Genomic DNA, 21,314 nt, shown 5'->3' with positions numbered 1-21,314 from the left:
GTTTGTGCTACTTGTCAACAGCACTGGACATGGTTTGCTAAACTTTACTTACTGGCTAGAAATAAAAGTTGTATTCAGAAGCCACTTAGGGAATCTGTCCTTTTCAGCCTGCATATTTCACCAGTGCTCTGATATGCCATAAACTCAATATTGAATGACTCTCAACTTATCATTTCCCACCAAGTGTCATCCTTTTCAGTTTCTCGCTGCTCCTGCGCATATACACATTCCTGCCAAATAAATAAGATAAATTAAAAGCCTAAGAGGTATTAGCATGCAAGTTCTTCAAAGCATAATCAAGATGATTATCTCTGTTTGAGAAATGACACTAAATGTTAATCTAATTGAATCTGGGAAATGTGGCAATAAAAAGTTAATAATTTACAGAGAAATTGTTCTTCAGAAAATTCTAAGTGGATGTCCACTAAATGAATTTCAGGAATTGTGCTCAAAGGCATATAGGATATGTGACAAATGCAAAGGCTTACTTTGTCGATGTTTTTTACACTACCAAAACTATTTGCTTTAAAGAGGCATGCTGGTACATATATGTGCACAGAGATACACACACTTTGTCTGCACAATACCTAGAACGAATGGAGAAACATCTCTTCAAGCCAGCTGATAATATGAAGAGAAGCCTACCTGAGTATTTAAACTTTAACTTAAAGATTGGCTTCAGAGGGCATACCAAACACTATTTCTAAAATCAGAATTACCTACAATTAATGCATAAAGAAAAGCCTCATAAATTCCCACTGAATTCTTTTTTAATTTTTTAAAAGATTTTATTTTTAAGTAATCTCTACACCAAACATAGGGTTCAAACTCACAACCCCAAGATGAGGAGTCACATGCTCTACTGACTGAGCCAGCCAGGTACCTCCCACATAGAATTTTTAAGGTGCCAAAATTATTTTGAAAATTTTATAAAGCAAGGAGGTACAAGATTGGTTGGACATCCACTGTAGCCAATCCATGCTAGCACCCTAACAGATTAGACTACTTAATTTAGACTATCTCTCATCTCAGATCTCAGCAATTTCAGAGAAAGGGAAAACCTTGGTGAATCCATTTCAAATGACATTAACAGGCTATCTTCAAATTTGCACTAGAACAACAAGTAATAAAATTATACTGCAAAGTAGCTACAACATTTGAAGCTATAATTTCCCTTCAAACATATCCAAGTATGGTTGCTTTGGGGGTGGTCTACCCTATTCTTCATCAGTAAAGTCAGTCAACAAATACATATTGAGCCTCTTTAATGTACCCTGTACCTCATGAAGCTGGCCAGCAGACACTTGTCTCAGTTGAAGGGAGGACCTCGGTACTCAAATTTATACTTTTGTTCAGATCCAGAGCATCATCTGCAAGCTTATGTGGGAATAATAGGCTCAAGTTGAAGAGTTCTGTTAAAATAAGCAATGGTATAACAGGAATCTGATGTCCCAGTAGAATGGAAAGGTTAAAAACACTAACTTTATATTCAGCCAGACCTGAATTCAAATACCAACTCTGCTATTTACTATGAACCTTGGACAAATATTTCCATTTCTCTCAACATCAGCTTTCTCATATTGTATTTTTAATTTTTTTAATTTTTAATGCAGTGTCTGGCATAGAATAAATATTTTTATTGATGATAGCTCTTATTACTAAAAAAAAAAAAAAAAAAAAAAAAAAAAAAAAAAAAAAGACCCTTGCCAAAAAAGACAGTACTGGAATAAAATCCAGAACTTAAAAAAATTTTTTTTCAATTCAACATTTCAGTCAAGTGGGTAGCTTACTATTATAACATCTGTAGAAATTCAGAGAGTGATTCCATTGCAAAGATTCTAAATCTCAAAAATAAATTTCATTATTTATCTATTTGTTCACCAAACAGGCCCTGGAAATGCAACAGTGAGACCAATGTGTTTCCTGCCCTCATCTTGCTTGCAACCTACCAAACCAAGTAAATCACAAGCATAGTAAATGTTGAAACAAAGGCATATAGAGTATTATAGGAGTTCAGGGCATGGGACCTAACCTGTCTAGTTATATCCTGAATAGGATCTTATTACTTACTCTTGACTAGAAAAGACAGGAATGAAATTTGTGTTGTGAGATTGTGAATTTTTCCCTAAAAAGCCTCTTTCCATTCTAGGGCAACTTTCCCCAGGTGCCAAGGGAGACAGGTTCCTACCTCTCTGGTTCCTACCATTGCTGGTTCCTACCACAATGCACCCCTCCCCTCCAGTCTTATTTTAAGCTGGGCCACAGACCATTCCCTGAGCCTTTGCAACCTCTATGATTTTCCTCATGCCATCCCATTCCCTTTTCCAGCCTGTGATGCCTTTCCCGACCCTTCCATCCCCAAACATCTCAATCCTTTCCATCTTCCAGATTCCTCTCTTTTATCATTCCCTCCATGAAACCTTTCCCAATTCCTGAAGTAAGCTGTTATCTTTTCTTCCTCTAGACTTCCCAGACTCATGAGCTGGGAGCGACTGCCTATATCATCCTTTACTTGACTCCCTTAAGTAGATCCCTATGTATTTATATCTCCAATAGACCATAAGCTTCCTGAATGCAAGACTGCGGTCCCATCCCTAAATACCTAACACAGGGCCTCAAACTTGGGGGAATTCAATAATTATTTGTTATGATAATGATACTCCCTCGTTTCAAAAATCTTGTTAGATTTTTTAAGTGACCACCCTAAGGAACTGGGTACTAAATCACCAGAAATAATTATGAGTAAGAGTGAGTCTCCTAATTTGGAATGTAATAAACTAGCATAGCAGAACTATTTCACTCCTTCTAACAGAAGCATATATCACTCAAGTCAGTCAGTCAACAACTACTTATTGAAATTTGTATTTCAATACAATAATTTGTATTATTGAGCCTCTATTATTTGCCAGGAATTGTGACAGGGCCTAAAGATGTAGTACCTCACAGAGTTTATAGTTTTGTATGTAAGACAGACATTTAAAAAATGATTAAAACTACCAGAGCCAAAAAAAAAAAAAAAAAAAAAAAAAAAAAAAACAAAAAAAACCTACCAGAGCCCAAATCCTTAAATGGACAAAAGATTTAGACATTACAAAAAAATAAGCCAATGTCATTAGTCATCAAGAAAATGTAAATTAAAACCACAATGAGATACTACTGTACAACCCTTGTAGTGGCTCAAATTAAAATAGCTGACAATTCTTGTGTTCATGAAGACACGGAAAACTAGAACTCTCATATATTGTTGGCAATAATATAAAATGCGGCAACCACTTTAGGAAAGTTTGGCAGTTTCTTGCAAAGTTAAACATACTTTATGACACAGCAATTCTACTCCTAGATTATTTACCCCAGAGAAATAAAAACATGTATCTACCAAAGGCTGTACTTGAATATTTATAGCAGTTTTATTCATAATAGCTAAAAACTGGAAACTCCAAATTTCCACCAGCAGGTAAATGGATAAATAGAGATACATCTATACAATGGAATACAACTTAGCAAAAAAAAAAAAAAATGGAATGGACTACTAAAATGAAACATGGAGAAGTCTCAAAAACATTATGGTGAGAAAAAGTAGCCAAGCACAAAAGAATACATACTGTATGAGATTCCACTTATACAAAATTCTAGAAAGATCAAGCAACCAAACAATAAAGGAAACATGTCAGTGTTGCCTGAGGCCAGGTATAAAGGGGAGGATAGACTGCAATAGGGCATGAGGGAACTTTCGAAGATGATGGAAATGTTCTGTATCTCAATTGTGGTGGTGGGTACTCAGTGTAACATTTGTCAAAACTCATTGAATTGTACACTTTAAATGGGTGCAGTATGTTATATGTAAATTATATCATAATAAAGCTGATTTTTTAAAAAAATGCCAGGAGTATTGCCAAGGAGAAATACAGGATTTGTTAATTGATAATCTAGATCTTAAGATGAATAAAAATGTCTAACTGTAAATTAATTTGATTTTAATCCGACAATGTCTTTAAAAAAAAATCATTCCCAGTATGTGTTTCTTCCATAACTAAATTATCACTTCTTTGAGGGCTAAGAGGAAAGGAAATTCATGTTTATTAAATACCTTCTATAATCCTGGCACATGCTAAGAGATTTATGCAGAGGATATCTCACTTAATACTAACATTAATCCTAAAAGATAGGTATTATTATCACCACTTTATAGATAATGAAATTAGGTCTCAGTCAACAATTAAGTTACTTGCTCAAGGTCACACAGTTTGCAAATGGGGAAGCCAGAGTCTGAACCCAAATCTGTCTGCTTTCAAAGCTCAAACTCTTTTCCTGGAGCACCCTGAGTGACCATGGCCAACATTTCTCTAACTGCATTTGTCCTACTTTTCTAGAACATCCCTCTGCCTCTTCTTTTCTACCTGATTTCTTCCCCATTCTCAAGATCCAACATAGGGCTCTTTCCTGACATGGAGAATTCACCTTTTCCTGAAGTCCCAGAACAATATCTGTGTGACCCACTTGGGCATTTAATCTTAAATGGCTTATTTCAGCCATAATGTAAACAATCTAATTATTTTATAAATAGGTCTCGTCTCCAGTCAGCCTGCAATTTCCTTGCAAGCAGGGATATATGTTAGTTGTGGTAATATATAAACATTGAAATCATAATGGTTTTAATTAATTTCTCACTCATGCAAAGTCCAACAAGTCACAGTGGAGGAGGGAGTTCTCCCAAAGGTTGGCCAACATAGTTCATTAACTGTGGTGCTCTTCATTACACACATACTATGTATCAGCACTGGGCTAGATGCTTCACATATTATAACTCATTTTTCTTTTTAAGTTATTTTTTAAAAGCTTTATTAAGATATAATTTACATAGTAAATAATTCACCCATCTTTAAGTGTATAATTTAATGAATTTTAGTAAATGTACAGACTTGTGTAACTATTACCATAATTCTATTTTAGAATATTTCCATTATCCCAAAGATATCCTTCATATCCACTTACTTCAATGTTTCTCTCACATTCAGCCCAGACAACCACAAATCTACTTTCTGTCTATAGATTTGTCTTTTCTGAACATTACATACACATGGAATGATAGTGTGTGGTCTTGTATGCCTAGTTTCTTTTACTTAGCATAATATTTTTGAGGTTCATCCAGTATGTAGCATGTATCAGTAGTTCATTCCTTTTTATTGCTAATAGTATTCTATTGAATAGATATACCACAGTTTGTTTCCAATCACCAGTTAATAGACATTTGTATCTACAAAATTGGGCTGTTTCCAATTTTTTTACTTTTATAAATATTATGAGATAAATTCTTCAATCTCCATTTTATAAATGAAAAAAATCAAGGCTCAGAAAGTAGTTATCACGCTCAAGGTTAAATAGCCGGTAAGTCCTAGAGTCCAAACTCTAAAGCCCTTGCTCTGTGACATTGGTTTTTAGATTTAGGGATTTTGCTGATCTGAACGTTAAAAAATGAAACTTTTTAAAAATGTGAGAATAAACTTGTTTGCCATCTTCTGTATTTTGTAAAGGGCATTTTTAAAAAACCAATGACCATCTACCATCAGTATCATTTCTTAAAATAAAAAATATCTTTAACTCCCTAAAGTAGAGTAATAAATGAAGTTTTACTAAAAAGCTTGCTACAGGGGTTCCCTGGGTGGCTCAGCGGTTTGGTGCCTTTGGCCCAGGGCACGATCCTGGAGTCCCGGGATCGAGTCCTGTGTCAGGCTCCCGGCATGGAGCCTGCTTCTCCCTCTGCCTGTGTCTCTGCCTCTCTCTCTCTATGTCTATCATGAATAAATAAATAAACAAATCTTAAAAAAAAAAAAGCTTGCTACACTGTCCTTATTTTTCTCATCTCTCTAAAATCAGTTCATGAAGACGAGCCCTCACTTAAGAACCACTGTTCCTAATCACAAATCTACCTAATTAATAGGGCCACAAACTGTACTAAAATGAATTAGATGAAATGCTTTCAGTTCCTCTTAAAAATGATGTTAGGTCAAAAGTCAAAGTTTTATTAACTTTATTTCAATTGTATACAACAAATCCCTTCCAAAGGACTTATCCTTTTTATAGCAGTGTAGTACAGTGAGGTAGTGTCTCTTTTCCAGGAATAGGGATTTTAATCCATCATACCCTAGCAACAGTTCCAGTGACCTGGAGATAAGTACCGTGTTCCAAAGATCCAAAGATGAAGCCTTCTGTAACCACAAGCCAACCAGATTAGTTTATGTTTTCTTTTCCCGAGAACTGAGGAGAGGCCTTAGATGGTAATTCTGTGGCAACAGATTTAAATCTAGAAGATTTCATTCAAACCCAGCCCTCATGGAGACTAAAAGAAACGTTGAAGTCTTGCTGACATTCGTTTCGTGGTTTCCATCCAGGTCCCAGTGGAACAAATGCCATAATTAGCCCTCAGAAGAAAGGCCAGAGATTGACTGCGAGGTCCCTCCAGTCATGCCTTGAGGCCCTTGCTAGACTGGGACGCTCACACTGTTGCTCTCTGCTTTGTAGCTGTTTGTGCAAGAACAAAAGGACTTCAGTCTCCCTTGCTATTAATCCAACTTCACAAGCATGAAATTTACAGACACACACAAGAATTCATCATTGAAACCTTTTCCCCTTGTCATGTTCAGCTGCTGAAAAGTGGGCATACTCTTGGATATGAATGTTAATAAAAAGGAAAAAAAAATGGACAAGCTTTCTGAATCAGTTTCTAGGGCTCTCCACCTCTATCGCAGCTACAGGTCAAAATTTTGGGAGTTTGACTTTTTGGGGGAGAATGTGTCTCTCCACAGCATCTAGTTTGGGAATATTTTGTTAAAATTTTATTATCAACCTGAAAGTCAATTACTTTCTCTTAATAAATAAAATACTTCCATAATGTAAAACCAGTCATTCAATCTGTAAATGAAAAAAAAAAAAAAAAAAAGAATAGCACTGAAGAGTCATAAAGTGAATACTATTTGATTAGAACCAAACCAGTGGTATCAACTGGTTTTGCTCATTTAACCTGTCTCCTCATCATCATACACCCATCATTTAGCTGCAGGGTGGATGTGTTCACACTGAACTATTAATCTGTTTCAAAATGCCATAACATTTCCATGAAGAACTTCCTAATTTTTTTTTCAGAAATTAAATGTCTGTTTAAAGTTCATTCCCTCCTGCTGTAACTAATTGAAATGAGATTTGGTTTATCTTTATGACATGGAAATGGGATTGAGTTTCATAATAATAACAATAATGATAACTCGATAGATTTTAGGAGCAGTAGTTAATAATTACAGTAATAGGGGGGAGATTACACTTGCCTATTGCCACCTAAACAGATCCCTATTATTTGTAGAGAAATGTGAATGAATGTCACATGACCACTATTTCCTGATTTTGTATTTGTGTTCAGTGTAAGAATTTTAGAGCAGCACCATAATGAATTGGGGCCTCAAAACAATATTCCCTCAACAAGCAAAGAAAGCATTAGCACACTGGCTGAGAAATGTGCTGAATTATATTGCAGTTGTGATGGAAATAACCTGGTCTGGGGAAAATACAAAGAGAAGGCTTTTTCTTAAGATCTTTTCCCATCAATATACCCAAAAATAAGTCAAACCAACCTGTGACACTTCAGAAATTACAATACAATTTTTCAAATATCACTCCATTTGATCCTTACAATAAGCCCTTTGAGAGTGAATAGATTATTATCTTCATTTTACAGATAAGGTCATTGAGATTCAGAAACATAAAAGACTTGTCCAAGGTCGCAGAGCTAGTAAGTGGCAGACTTAACACTGAAAGCCAGCTCTACCTGTCTCCAATTTCAAATTCTGTTCCTTTATCACCCTATCAATGAAATCAGGGACTATACATATTAGTCTCAGAAGTCAGTAAAAAAAAAGCCTTAGGTTTCCCTTAAATACTAACCCAAGTCGGCATCCTGCTACCAAAAAGAGGTTTACCTTACCAGGAAGATACACCAAGGATACCAACTTTCAACTAGTTTGAGGTTATGAACTGGTCATTATTATTATTGTCACTATTTATATGGTTAACAGGCATTGTTTACTGAATATCTACTCAATGGGAGATGATTCTTCATCTTCATTTTACGGATAATTTACACGGCTACTGGCATCTGTGTGGCTTGTCGTCTACTCACCTTTCCAGACAACTTTCACTTTATTGTCTTTACTCCTGCCATAGTGAATTTCTGCCAAGTCATCAAAGACCCCAGACTGTCTTTCACAAAGGCTGTTTCCTCTGCTTGGAACATCTTTTCCCATCCTAGCCCACTCCACTTTACCAGTTATTATTTAGGTCTCAGCTTACATGACATTTCTCAGAGGTCTTCCCTGACTTGAAGACTGATGATATGCTCTCACAGCACTCGAACCTGTCACTCTTAGAGCATCCACCATACTTTCTGAGAAGCGCTTATAACATTCCTGCTGAACATTATAAAAGCAGTGTATGTGTCAATTATTTATTGATATTTTCCAAAGTATAGATTGGAACAACACCATTAATACAACAAATATGCGGTGTTTGAAAGAACAGGGAAATTGAAACTCAGAGAGATAACACAATTTAAGCAACTTAAGAATAAGGATTCCTTCACTCACGTGTAACAGGATGAAGTTGAGGATTCAAAAAAAAGATCCTTTAATAAGCATACCATGATCACCCTATTTAAGATTGCAAACCATGTCCTGCACATCTTCCAGTCCCCTTTACTCAGCTTTGTTTTTTAAATATATCATGTTCCAATATATTATTAATTTTGATTACTACCTCTAATACACATATAATCTTAGTTATAATTTCCTTGTGATCATTTTTGTTTATTGTTTCCCCTCACCAGAATGTGAGTTTCATGAGGACAGGGATTTTTGTTGTTATTGATCTCTCACTGTGAATAGTGTTTACTTTATAGTAGATGTTTAATAAATACTTGTTGAACTGAATCAAAGGAATTCTTAGTATCTAAAATTTCCTTAACAGTTATTAAACAAAATAGATTTATTTTAGGTACCAAAGATGACAAGTTCATTACTTACATGAGATGAGATGTGTGATCTGAATTTTTCCCAGTTTTCCACACTTGACCAGTTGTTAGGATCTTATCCCACCCTCAAACCTCGTTTCCCAATCTGTATTATAAGGGTCATGGTCTTGGTCCCTCCATCAATAGAAAGGAGTCAAGAATATCTCCTAGTCCTAAAGGTGACCAGTCTTTTCATAATTTCCTAGTGAAGAGATGAAATAGAAGAAGCTTACTCACCTCAGAAACTCTGCAAAAAGGCCATGAAACCTGGGAATTCAACTGGCTCTATTTGCAAAAATGTGCAGAGGTGATATTTATTAAGTACTTGACACTCCAGAGAGAACACTGCTGTACAAATATGTCATGCTGCTTTGAACACAAGCAAAGCAGGAATCAGATTCTATCTCCTTGCTGTATCCCAAGCCAAGGTGACTGTCTTGCCTTCATCTCAATGTATTTATATCTCATCACCAACACTCATCACCAAGGGAGCTGGTTCAGAGCTGAGCTGTAAAGATTGTGTAGGGAGCAGTGCTCAGAAGCACTGTACGCCACGCCCGGCTTATGCCAATGAATTTTAACACTCATGCATTCCAGATGAGCATCAAACTCTGTGATGAATAGTAAGAACAGGAATTCAGATTGCAATGTATGCAAAAATAAATAAGTAAAGCAATACTAAAGTTACTGAATGAGACTCTGATGTGGGAGACTGTCCTCTCCTCTCTGTTCACAATGCAAAGGCTACAATTCTTTCTCATCATCTCTTGCCTGAATTACTATAGCAGCCTTCTCACTGCTCTCCATACCTCCAATCTATCCACCATATTGCAGACATATGAATCTAAAATGCCTATCTGAACTCCTGGCACCCTTCAATGTCTTCCCAACTCTTCCAGGAAAACTCCATAGCATAACCCACAGGTCCCCCTATGACCTGACTCCTGCCCATCTCCTGATATTTATCACTCCCCACTACTCCATATATACTCTATGCTCTAGCTACAGTGAACTGCATATAGTTGCCCTAGTGTACCCAGCTTTTTCCTGTTTCAATGTCTTTGCATATGCTGTTCCCTCTGCCTAAAATGCCTTTCCTATACTTTCACCTATTAAACACATTCATCATTTGAGATATGTCTCTACTGGATAGTTTTCTTTGATATAATTCTATCCTAGTTTGAATTAGAGTCATTAGACAAATATTTCTTTAATCCAGCAAATATTTATTATATGCCTGCTGGTGGCATTTAAAAAAAATAATGGCTACAGACTTTTTCCCATTACTCCCATCAAAAGGAAGAGTCTATGTCTCTGAAATGTGGGCAGGTTTGTGGCACAGCAATGAAGCTATGTGACATCTGTGGCTAGGTAATAAATACCCATTCAGCTTCCACCTGGATCTCTTGAAACACTCACTTCCAGATGATCCCTTCTGGGATCCTTCCTCTCAGAACCAGCCCCATTCTGTGAAAAGCCCAAGTCACATGGACAGACTACATGTAAGTGTCTCTGGTCTTCAGTCCCCACTGAGCCTATCATTTGAGTCGTCTCTAATCAGGAGCCAGAGAGTTAAGTAAGGTACCTATGAATGGTTCCAGCCCCAGCTCATTCCAGTCTTCCCAGCTGAGATAACTCCCCACCCCACTTGGCTTCAAGAAGAGACAAGAGACAAGACACTTCTGCTGTGGTAGGCATAATATTCAAATGGCCCCCAAGATTCCCACATACTCCCCTTGTATACCCAGTCTGTACAAACCCCTTCTGAGGGGAGGAAAAGGGCTGTGAATTTGATAGGATACCATTCCCACAATTATGTCATATGGTAAAATGAAGGGATTTTGCAAATATAAGTTAGCTCCCAAATTAGATGATTTTGAGTTAACAAAAAGGGAGATTTTCCAGGGTGGGCCTGACTTAATCAGGTAAAAGCCCTTAAAAGAGGGATTGAGCCCTTCCTGAGGAGACAGATTTCTTTGCCAACCTTGAAGAAGAAAGCTACCATGTCATGAGAGGGCCATGTGGCAAGGGACTATCAATGGTTTTTTGAGCTAAGAGTAGTCCCCATACTGACAGCCAACAATAAAACATGGACCTCAGTCCTACGACCACAAGGAACTGAATTCTGCCAACAACCATATGAGCTTGAGAAAGGCCCTCACCTTCAGAAAGAAATGCAGCCTGGACAATACCTTGATTGCAAAGTTGTGAGCCTCTGAGTAGAGGACCCACCTAAGCTGTGCCCAGACATCTGACCTACTGCGATAACAGATGTAAATTATTTTAAACTACTAAATTTGTGGTAATATGTTATATAGCAGTAGAAAATGAATATACCTACTGTACAACCTCTTTGAATTCCTAACCACAAAATCTGCCTGTATAATGAAATGGATGTTATTTTTAAAAAGATTTTATTTAAATTCAATTTGTTAACGTATAGTATAAAACCCAGTGCTCAACCCATCAAGTGCTCTCCTTAGTGCCCAATACCCAGTGACCCCTTCCCCCCATCCTCCTCCTCTTCTGCAATCCTTTGTTTGAAATGGATGTTATTTTGTGCCACTAAGTTTGGAATTGTTTCTTTACATAGCAACAGGTAACAAAAACAAGCAGCCAGTAAAATATGAAAATCCTGTCTTCATTGCATTCTTCCCTCTTGTGAGTGGGGAAGACACACAATAAAATACATAAGTAAAATATGGAGCATGTTTCACAGGAACAAGTGCTAGGAAATGAATAAAACAGGATATAGGGGGGCAGTCCGGGTGGCCCAGCAGTTAGTGTCGCCTTCAGGGCATGATCCTGGGGACCCAGGATCGAGTCCCATGTCGGGCTCCCTGCATGGAGCCTGCTTCTCTCCCTGCCTGTGTCTCTGTCTCTCTCTCTCTCTTATGAATAAATAAATAAAATCTTTCAAAAAAGAAAAAACAGGATATAGGGATGATGATTTCTGGGAGTAGTTTCAGTTTTAGACTGAAATGTTCAATCTAGATGTTCTACACTGAGGCAGAATGTATGTTAATCACAGTGCTAGAGAAGGGTCCTAGAGGTCACTTAATATGCTAGGTATCAGATGTTTAGTTTTATTTTTTTAAGATTTTATTTATTTATTCGTGAGAGACACAAAGAGAGAGAGGCAGAGACAGAGGCAGAGGAAGAAGCAGGCTCCATGCAGGCAGCCCGATGTGGGACTTGATCCTGCGACTCTGGGATCACACCCTGAGCTGAAGGCAGACACTCAACCACTGAGCCACCCAGGTGCCCAATCAGGTGTTTAGTTTTAAAGTCATGTATTTATCTGCATGTTGTTCAACCCAATAGTAATAAAAGTCCTGGTATGCAGTATCCCATCTCATTCATTAATTCATTTAACCTCTCTCTGCACAAGAAATATTCATTGAATGTCTATTGTATTAAGTCATATGAAAGATGTAGAGTTTCTTGAGCACTACCCATGGAGCCCCAGGGCCTTACTGTCCAGCTGAGGAAGTGAGATGCATACATGAGGAGTATGCAGCAGTGCTAAGTTTCCTGAGAAATTTTATATTTCCCTATCTCACCTACTATACTGTAGCTATAGGATTCAAAAGAGAGAGAAGCTGGGATGATCAGAAAAACTTCTTGAGGTGGTGGGAATGGAGCTGAATCTTAAAGGATGGCTATTTCCATAGGGGACCTTATTCATCTTTGATTGCCCCCTAGTGCCCCACACAGGGAATGTAAATGTGTGGAATGTGTGCAAGCCACGAGACACAACAGCAGACAACTAATTGATGATGGCTCTGTTCCCAGACTCCGCCTGAGAATCCTTCTCAACACATTTATAGCCATTGCTAAGTGATCAGAGATGACACATGAAATAAAACCTATAACCCATCACTGGTAGCTTAACATCTTGGACATGGTAGGTGCTAGTATTAGTTTATTAATCAATAGCCCACCTAGGAAGAAAGAGAAAACCAGTTCAGAAGCAAAAATTCCTCTAGTGAGAAAAGGAATAGTCTAGGAAGGAAGTTTTGTACTGTGTTTATCCCTTCACCCATCAACTTTTTTCACTCAAAGACAGATAGTCTTGGTTTGGGATTCTCAAGTCAGACTGAGCTAGGTTCAAATCCTATCCTAGGTTTTTAATTTATAATTTATATGATCTGAAGTAAGCTAATATCTCTCTCTCAATCTGTTTTCTCATCTATACAATTTCAGATCTTGTACAGTTGCTTAAGAATTTATAAATCAAATAATGCATAATATATAAATTCTATTCCATAAATTCAGATATACAGGAAATTGCACATTATTTTATTAGATTAAATCCAACTTCAAACTCCTACTCCAACAGGATGGAAAGAAATTCAATTTTTGCCATTATTAGGACTCCACACTTTCATCTCTACAAGGTCACAGAAAGGTCCCTCCAGGACACCATAATCTCAGTGATTCACCTTCACAAAGTCAAGAGAATCTTTCTTCAGCCACTTCTCAGTCCTGTCACACACTCTGAGGAGAGGAAATGCCCAATAGTGGGGTGCCTGGGTGGTGCAGCGGTTAAGCATCTGATCCTTGGTTTCTCACAGTCATGAGTTCGAGCCCTGTGTGGGGCTCCACATTAAGCACAGTCTGCTTAAAACTCTCTCCCTCTCCCTCTGCCCCCCCTCAAATAAATAAATCTTTTTTTAAAAAAAAGGAAATGTCCAATAGCTACCAGTTTTGAAGGGGGGAGGGCAAGAAAAATACAGAGGGAACCGAACCAAACCAAACTAATATGTCAATAAATGATCTTGCTATATCTGTAAGCTTCTACCATACTCCCTGATAGCTGGCATATGCCCAAATATTTTTTCATTTATTCTACAAATACTTATGAGTCTCTATTACTTGCCAGACTGGGGTTTTTTTGAACTGGGGGTTTCTCAACTTTAGCACTATTGACATTTTGGACTACATTCTTTACTGTTGGGTAGGGGGAGGATGGGAGTGAGGGGGAGGATGCAACTGAGAAGAGGAGTGCTGTCCTGTGCATTATAGGATGTTTAACAGCATCCTTGGCCTCTACACACTAGATGCCAGTGGTAGCTCCCACCCTAGTCATGACAACCAAGAATGTCTCCAGACATTGCCAAATGTCCCCTGGGGGTGGAAACTGCCCCTGGTTTAGAACCCCTGAATGGGAAGCACCTGGGTGGCTCAGTGGTTGAGCATCCGCCTTTGGCTCATGTCGTGATCCTAAGATCCTGGAACCAAGTACTACATTGGGCCCCCCACAGGAGCCTGCTTCTCCCTCTACCTATGTCTCTGCCTCTCTCTGTGTGTCTCTCATGAATGGATAAATAAAACCTTTAAAAGAACAAAACAAAACAGAACCCTGAATGGGATAAACAAGAGAAAATCCCTACCTCCATGGAGTTTACATTCTAGGATAGACAATAAAGAAACAAATTTATTTATAAAATAAATTCCGGCTTGGAAGGCTAGGGAGACTGACAGTTCTTACCCCCTTGCTTCTCTGAATAAATAAGAGCCAAGAACCATTCTGAAGACAGTAGCATAGGCATCAGACCCTGATGAAGAGATATTTCATTGATAAGCAAAAATCATAGAAATGGAAATTGAATGATCTGGAATAACACCAGAAAGAAATAGGATTATAATTTAAATAACCATATTGAAGGATCAGCATTCATCTCTGTTGGACATATTCCTATGCATGGAAAAATAACCTCATCAACAGAAGCACAGGACATCCACACACTAAAGGGAAAAATTTCTCCTGCCTTCTCTCCAGCTCTGAGCTATTCTTCTGAACACTTCTGGAAGAATTTAGAGAGTGCCCCCATTCAATGAAGCCTTAAATTGTGAAATAAGGCAAGAGCACATAAAGAATTATTTAGAATACCACTGAAATCATTTTTGTCATAATGTAAAACTTGGTTTTAAAGAACTAGGTTAGGGATGCCTGAGCCTCTGCCTTTGGCTCAGGTCATGATCTCAGGATCCTGGGATCAAGTCCCACATCGGGCTCCCTGCATGGAGCCTGCTTCTCTCTCTGCCTATGTCTCTGCCTCTCTGTGTGTCTCTCATGAGTAAATAAATAAAGCCTTTAAAAATAAAGAAAGAAAGAACTAGGTTAAAATCTTCGTATGTACATAGCTTTTGTACAATTTACAAAACCAGAACAAATTTATAAATTAAATATAAGCAAAACCACAAAACTAATGAAATTCAAGTTATAGAGTGGCTATAGTTTTGCCATTCTAAACATGCCCAAGTTTGGTGTGGTGCAGCAGTACCCCTATGAGCTATGTGATGATTCAGTCCTCCCACCTCTTTTCTCTCTTAGAATTATTGTAAAACTTCTTGTTTACTCCTTTGCCCTTGGAGTAAGTAGTAGTATTATAATATGATCTTCCTATGGTGTCAACATATCGTTTTCTTATTAGGTCTACTGCTTCTGTTCTTTCCTCATTAGCCCACTAAAATTACCCAATCTAAACACAAATACAAACTTAGAGAAAGACACCACAGCAATCGCAGGTTATAAGGAGGTCATTTGGGATGTCCAGGTTATGCTTATATTGCCTTTTTCTCTTCTTTTCTTAGATTATTATAAAAATTAAAACCTAGGGATGCCTGGATGGCTCAGTGGTTGAGCGTCTGCCTTTGGCTCAGGGCGTGATCCTCCCTCCCCTGCAGGGAGCCTGCTTCTCCCTCTGCCTGTGTCTCTGCCTCTCTCTGTGTGTCACTCATGAATAAATAAGTGAATAATCTTTAAAAAAATTAAAACCTAAATGTAAAGGCCTTCATAGAGAACTCTAGGATCCCTGATAATACATCTATGGAAGCCTAGATTCTAATTTGAGAGACAGTGGTGTAATGGCTAAAGGTATCAGAAACAGAATGTCTAGGAATCAAAATTCTGGCTCCATTATCTACAAGAAATATTTTGCCTGCTGGCTTTTAAAGGGCTAAGTGCCATCCCAGACTGGGTCCCACAAAAGTTTACATCAAACAAAACAGGCCTGGAGCAAAACTGCAATGTCATTTGTTTCTGCTTCTCTGCCCCCGACTTTCCAATGCCACTCTCCCCCTATAGGTTCTTCAACACCACTTAAGATACCTGTCTAGCTCTTGGTTAGCCATCAACTTACCATTCTGCCTCTCCTTACCCCACTCCTAAATAACTTCCAACATACTAGGAGAATGGTAATTTATGGACTTTGTTAAATATATTTTAATATCTTTAGAATTTTATTTTTTTATCTTTAGAATTTTAAAGTATCTTTTAATAAATGAAAATCATTTATTGAGCAACTACTACATGCTAGACCCTTTGAATACTTAATTTTATTTAATCCTCTCAATAACCCAGCAAACTAGGTATCATTAATCCTTAGATGCAGAAACCACTTCATCTTTAATGCCAAGCACAGTGTCTGGGAATCACAAGTTTATTGAATGAATGAATGAATGAATGATCACCTAAGTAAAGTTACAGAGCTAGTAACTAAGAGAGAGAATTCAACCCTAAGAATGACTCCATGACATTTAAAGTTCTTTCCTCTATACCAGGGTCAGGAACAGTTTTCTATAGAAGGCCAGAGAGTAAATATTTAGGCTTTAAGGGCCACACAATCTCTACTGCAACAGCTCAACTCTGTCATTGCAACACAAAAAAGCAACCATAGATAATATAAAAACTAATGAATGTGACTGTGTTCCAGACCATACTTTGCCAGACTCTGCTGTACACCAAGCTGCCTCCCAAGCTACTATTTCTCTTAAGTAACCCCGTTTCCCCCACAAACCAACTGCAATGAATGGAATTCTGAAAGGTGGAATTTTAGAACTTGATCAGTTAAATGGGATCCAGTTTTTCTACTGCCACGGAAGTCCTGCCATGGAGACAATGGCCTATCTCCCAAGAAGCAGGCAAAAACAACTTCATGACTTCCCCTAAGTGTCCAGTATACTGTGTCTTTCCTCTAACCATAGCTCTGCACACTGACTTTCAAAAAGTTCTAGATTATTTCAGGATTAAGTCAGGTGCTAAATATTAAAGTTGGTCCATTCCAAGAGGGCAATTATCTAATCTGTTAATGAAAGAGCAGTCACATATCATAGCAAAATCTCCTCTGGTATATTCATTACAGGCAAAATGAGGATAAGTGGAACTTGCTTTATCTCTTTATTAAGTTAGAAAAATGACTACATATATTTTCCAGATAAGAGACTGTTTCGAAGACGAACCTCTATGGTATTTTACAAATGTAGTTTTCATTTTCTTTTTACCAAGGAAATTCAGAATAACTTGTCTCACTGTAAATCACAGTAACTCTAGTTGTTTTTTCTCTCTCCAAATGAGACATTGCCTGACATCTAACATGTGGCAAGATCTGAGAAAAGTTTCCACAAATTGGTAAAATTCTTTCTACATGAATATGTAATGTAATCTTCTTGTTAAACAAGAATAGATAATTTCTCCCAAAATGAATGCAATAAAGGGGCATAGAAAGAATAAATAATTCTAATACTGTTCTTTAATTCTGCTTGTAATTTTCCAAATTCCAGACTGATGGCAACATAGTGGGCCTATTCTATTACATATTATTTCAAAATGCTCATGCTCCTTGGAGAAATTCACAGGGACAGTCGTTACTAAAAAGCCCCCAAATGTGGTAAACTTGCATCATTTTATAGCAAAAGAAAAAGTCATTATTTTGTCCTATTTGTCTATACTATTTATGCCTGCATTCAACAAACATTTATTGAGAACCAAATATGGAGACAGGCATTATGCTAAGTGTAATAGGAGAGCCTATAAAAACATAATCTTTGTCTTCAAGGAATTCACATTTTAATTAGGGAGATGATAATGATGATGATAATGTTGATTATGTTAAGCACACAATCACTGATTATGAATGGGACACTGTGCTAAATTATCTACTTATCCAATTTCATGTAATATAACCCTCCACCCAAATAACTTATAAGATGGATGTTATTATTATTCTTACCTTACAGATCAAAAAACTGAAGCTCACTGACTAGCCAATGATGACATAGCTAGTAAGTAGGTAGATCTAGGATATGAACCCAGGAAGACTGACTCTGCTAAACTAGAAGTTATACATAAATAACCTTAATACAATGTTGAAAGTAGAACATCTTCTAGAAGAGGGACAGATAAAATGCCACAAAAATTGAACGTACAGGTAACTTTTAACTAGGACAATCAAGAGACACTCCATGGAGGTGGGATGGAGGAAATTCTGAAATTGGGAGAAGGAAATTCTAGGCAGTGGAAACAGCATGAGCAGTGGTACAAAGATAGGAAACATAAAGTAAAGTTTAAGAAAAAGCAGATAAATCTAGTTTGGTGCCAAGTACACATTAATGCGTGAAGCAGGAAATAAGATAAAAAGACAAGTGAGGATCCTTTCATAGAAGGCCATTAAAAGTAGACATTTATATGATGCTTTAGAGTATACAAGATTCTATGAGGCAGCTATTATTTTCATTTTACAAAAGAGAAAATTGAGGTCCAGAGTGACATTTCTGGCCTAGGGTCATGTAGCCAGCAAGTTTTAGATCTCATTAATTTATTCAAAAGATATTCATTAGTCCAGGGACTGTGCCAGGTACTAAAGACAGCCATGAACCAGACACAGGCGTTGTCTTCACAGCACTGCCAATCTAGGAAGGAAAGACAACCATTATAAAGCAAGTCCTTATAATCAACTATGGTGTGTGCCACAATGGAAAAATTGTAAGGTGCTTTGTAACCCTAATATCCTAGAAACCTACCTGGAAGTAGGAAAGGCGTCAACAATGAAGTGTCATTTAAGCCTAGATCAGAAAGATGCACAGGAGTTAGCCTGATACTGGGGATGGTGTGGGGAGGGCATATAGTAGAGAAGAATATTACAAGCAGAACATTCCACATACGTATGAAGCTCAGAGGAAACAGAAATGTGACATCCTCCAGACAGTGAGAAGTTTAAAGGATAGAGTCAAGAAAGGAGAAGCTGGAGAGAGTGGCAGATATCAGATTCTGAGGATAGAGGGGCATCTAGCAAAAGATTTTAAGCAAGACGTGGGAAGGACAGGAAGAGTGACATGGTTAAATTTTGGTGTCAAAAGAACAGTAAGGATGTAAAAGAGAGCTAAATTATATTGGATAGGATGGGGACCAGTCTGAAGGCAATACAACTCAAACCCAACACGATGTGATTTGAAAATCACTTTCTACTTTTTCTCAGGAGGTAGCAGGGTGTTCTAGAAGCTTTAGAGCAGGTAAGTGACATCAATTGATATATGCATTAGAAAGATTCACCTGGAGCTGCATGGAGTAGGCAACAATAACTCACCCCATTCTTTTTTTCATTCAATAAATATTTGTCAAGTACCTATTATACGTTAAGCATTATGCAATAGTTTTAGGCCTGGAAATAGGAAGCACATGTGACATTAGCTGAGTTGCAAACAAATTTTTAAAGCCCATAGTCTAATATTCCTTTAAGACTCCATTTGAAAGACCCCATCCCAAAAGCTTTCCCTGTCTCTGCTCTTCCAATGCTACTTCAAATTTGAATTAGCATAGCCACTTAGTCTGTTCCAATGAAATCACACAGCCTTGCTGCTATTATTTCAGAATCATTCACTGACACATGTCTTGTCTCTCAAGTGTTCTTCAAGACTTTCACCTGCATTGTTTTTAAGTTCTGGGGTGCCTAATGCAGTCTGGACACACAACAAATGTTTAGCTAAGAGGGCTGAGTGACTGGATGAATCAACAAATGGATAGGATTGCATGAGGCCATTCTTTGAATGTTTGCTGCTATATTACATTTTATCCTGAGTTCCATTCCCCCATTATTCCCTGAAGACAAGAGTTACATACACATTTAAACTTACAAAAATTTTCAGCCCTGTAAATACTATAATATCATCCTCAGTCATTCTTGATTCTTGCCTAAGGAAGGCCCGTGGCTTGGATTATAAATACCATGGTGGTCAGTGTTGTAAAAGTGCAAGGCAATTAGAGAGAGAAATAGATTTGTACCCTCACTATTCACAAAATATTTAGTGTGTGAACAAGCTTTGACCATCAAGCTTTGCTGATGACCATCTATTTTCTACAAGCAAAAGGAAACATGCATTTAACATTTCTATATGCCCATAAATGTGTGAGAAGTAGTATTTGCATTATTTCATTTTTAAGCTTTATGAAGACCACAGGGAATATGCATGGATTTCTTCTAATGCTCAAATGTTTACTTCACTTCTGGATATAACTTGATTTAATAGAACAGGGAATATGTTTTGCATCATGCGGACTGCAATTGGTCATTGCACAATTGTGATAGGGAATTAGCACCTCACCTTTCAAAAAACTAGTATCTCAGGAGTAAAGTAGCATTCAGCAGCTTTGTTTGAGTGGCTGGCTTAATTTGCTCGGCCTTACATTCTCTGTTAACTGTGGTTATGAGCTCACTGTTGTTTATTTTACAGACCTAGAAGTCTTTGGCTTTCAATCAACTTTTATGTTTTCTTCATAATTTTCTAACTTGTAGGTTTGTTTCTGTTCTTTTGATCCCTCAATTTATGATTTTTAGCTTTCTTTTTTTTTTTAATTAATTAATTTATTTATTTATTTATGATAGTCACAGAGAGAGAGAGAGAGAGAGAGAGAGGCAGAGACATAGGCAGAGGGAGAAGCAGGCTCCATGCACCGGGAGCCCGATGTGGGATTCGATCCCGGGTCTCCAGGATCGCGCCCTGGGCCAAAGGCAGGCGCCAAACCGCTGCGCCACCCAGGGATCCCGATTTTTAGCTTTCAATAACAAACTTTATTTAGATTAGTTTCCTAAGGCTGCCATAATAAATTGCCACAAATTTGGTGGCTTAAAACAACTGAAATTAATTTTCTTACAGTTCTGGAGACCAAGTCCAAAATAAAAGTGTTGGTAGGATTGGTGCTTCCTGGAGACTCTGAGGAGAATCCATTTCATATACCTCTCTCCTAGTTTCTGGTGGCTCTCAGCAATCTTTGGGACCCCTTGGCTTATAAATGCATCACTCCAATCTCAGTCTCTATCTTCACATGGCCTTCTTCTATATCTATTTGTCTTTTCCTCATCTGTCTGCTATAGAAACGTGTCATTGGATTTAGGGCTCAGCAAGTTCATCCAGGATGATCTCTTCAGATCCTTAATATAATTACATCTGCAAAAAAATCCTTTTTTCCAAGTAAGGTCAC

This window comes from Canis lupus, chromosome 5 (genome assembly GCF_011100685.1).
Source record: "Canis lupus familiaris isolate Mischka breed German Shepherd chromosome 5, alternate assembly UU_Cfam_GSD_1.0, whole genome shotgun sequence".
Lineage (NCBI taxonomy): Eukaryota > Metazoa > Chordata > Mammalia > Carnivora > Canidae > Canis > Canis lupus.
Note: the sequence above shows the minus strand (reverse complement) of the source record.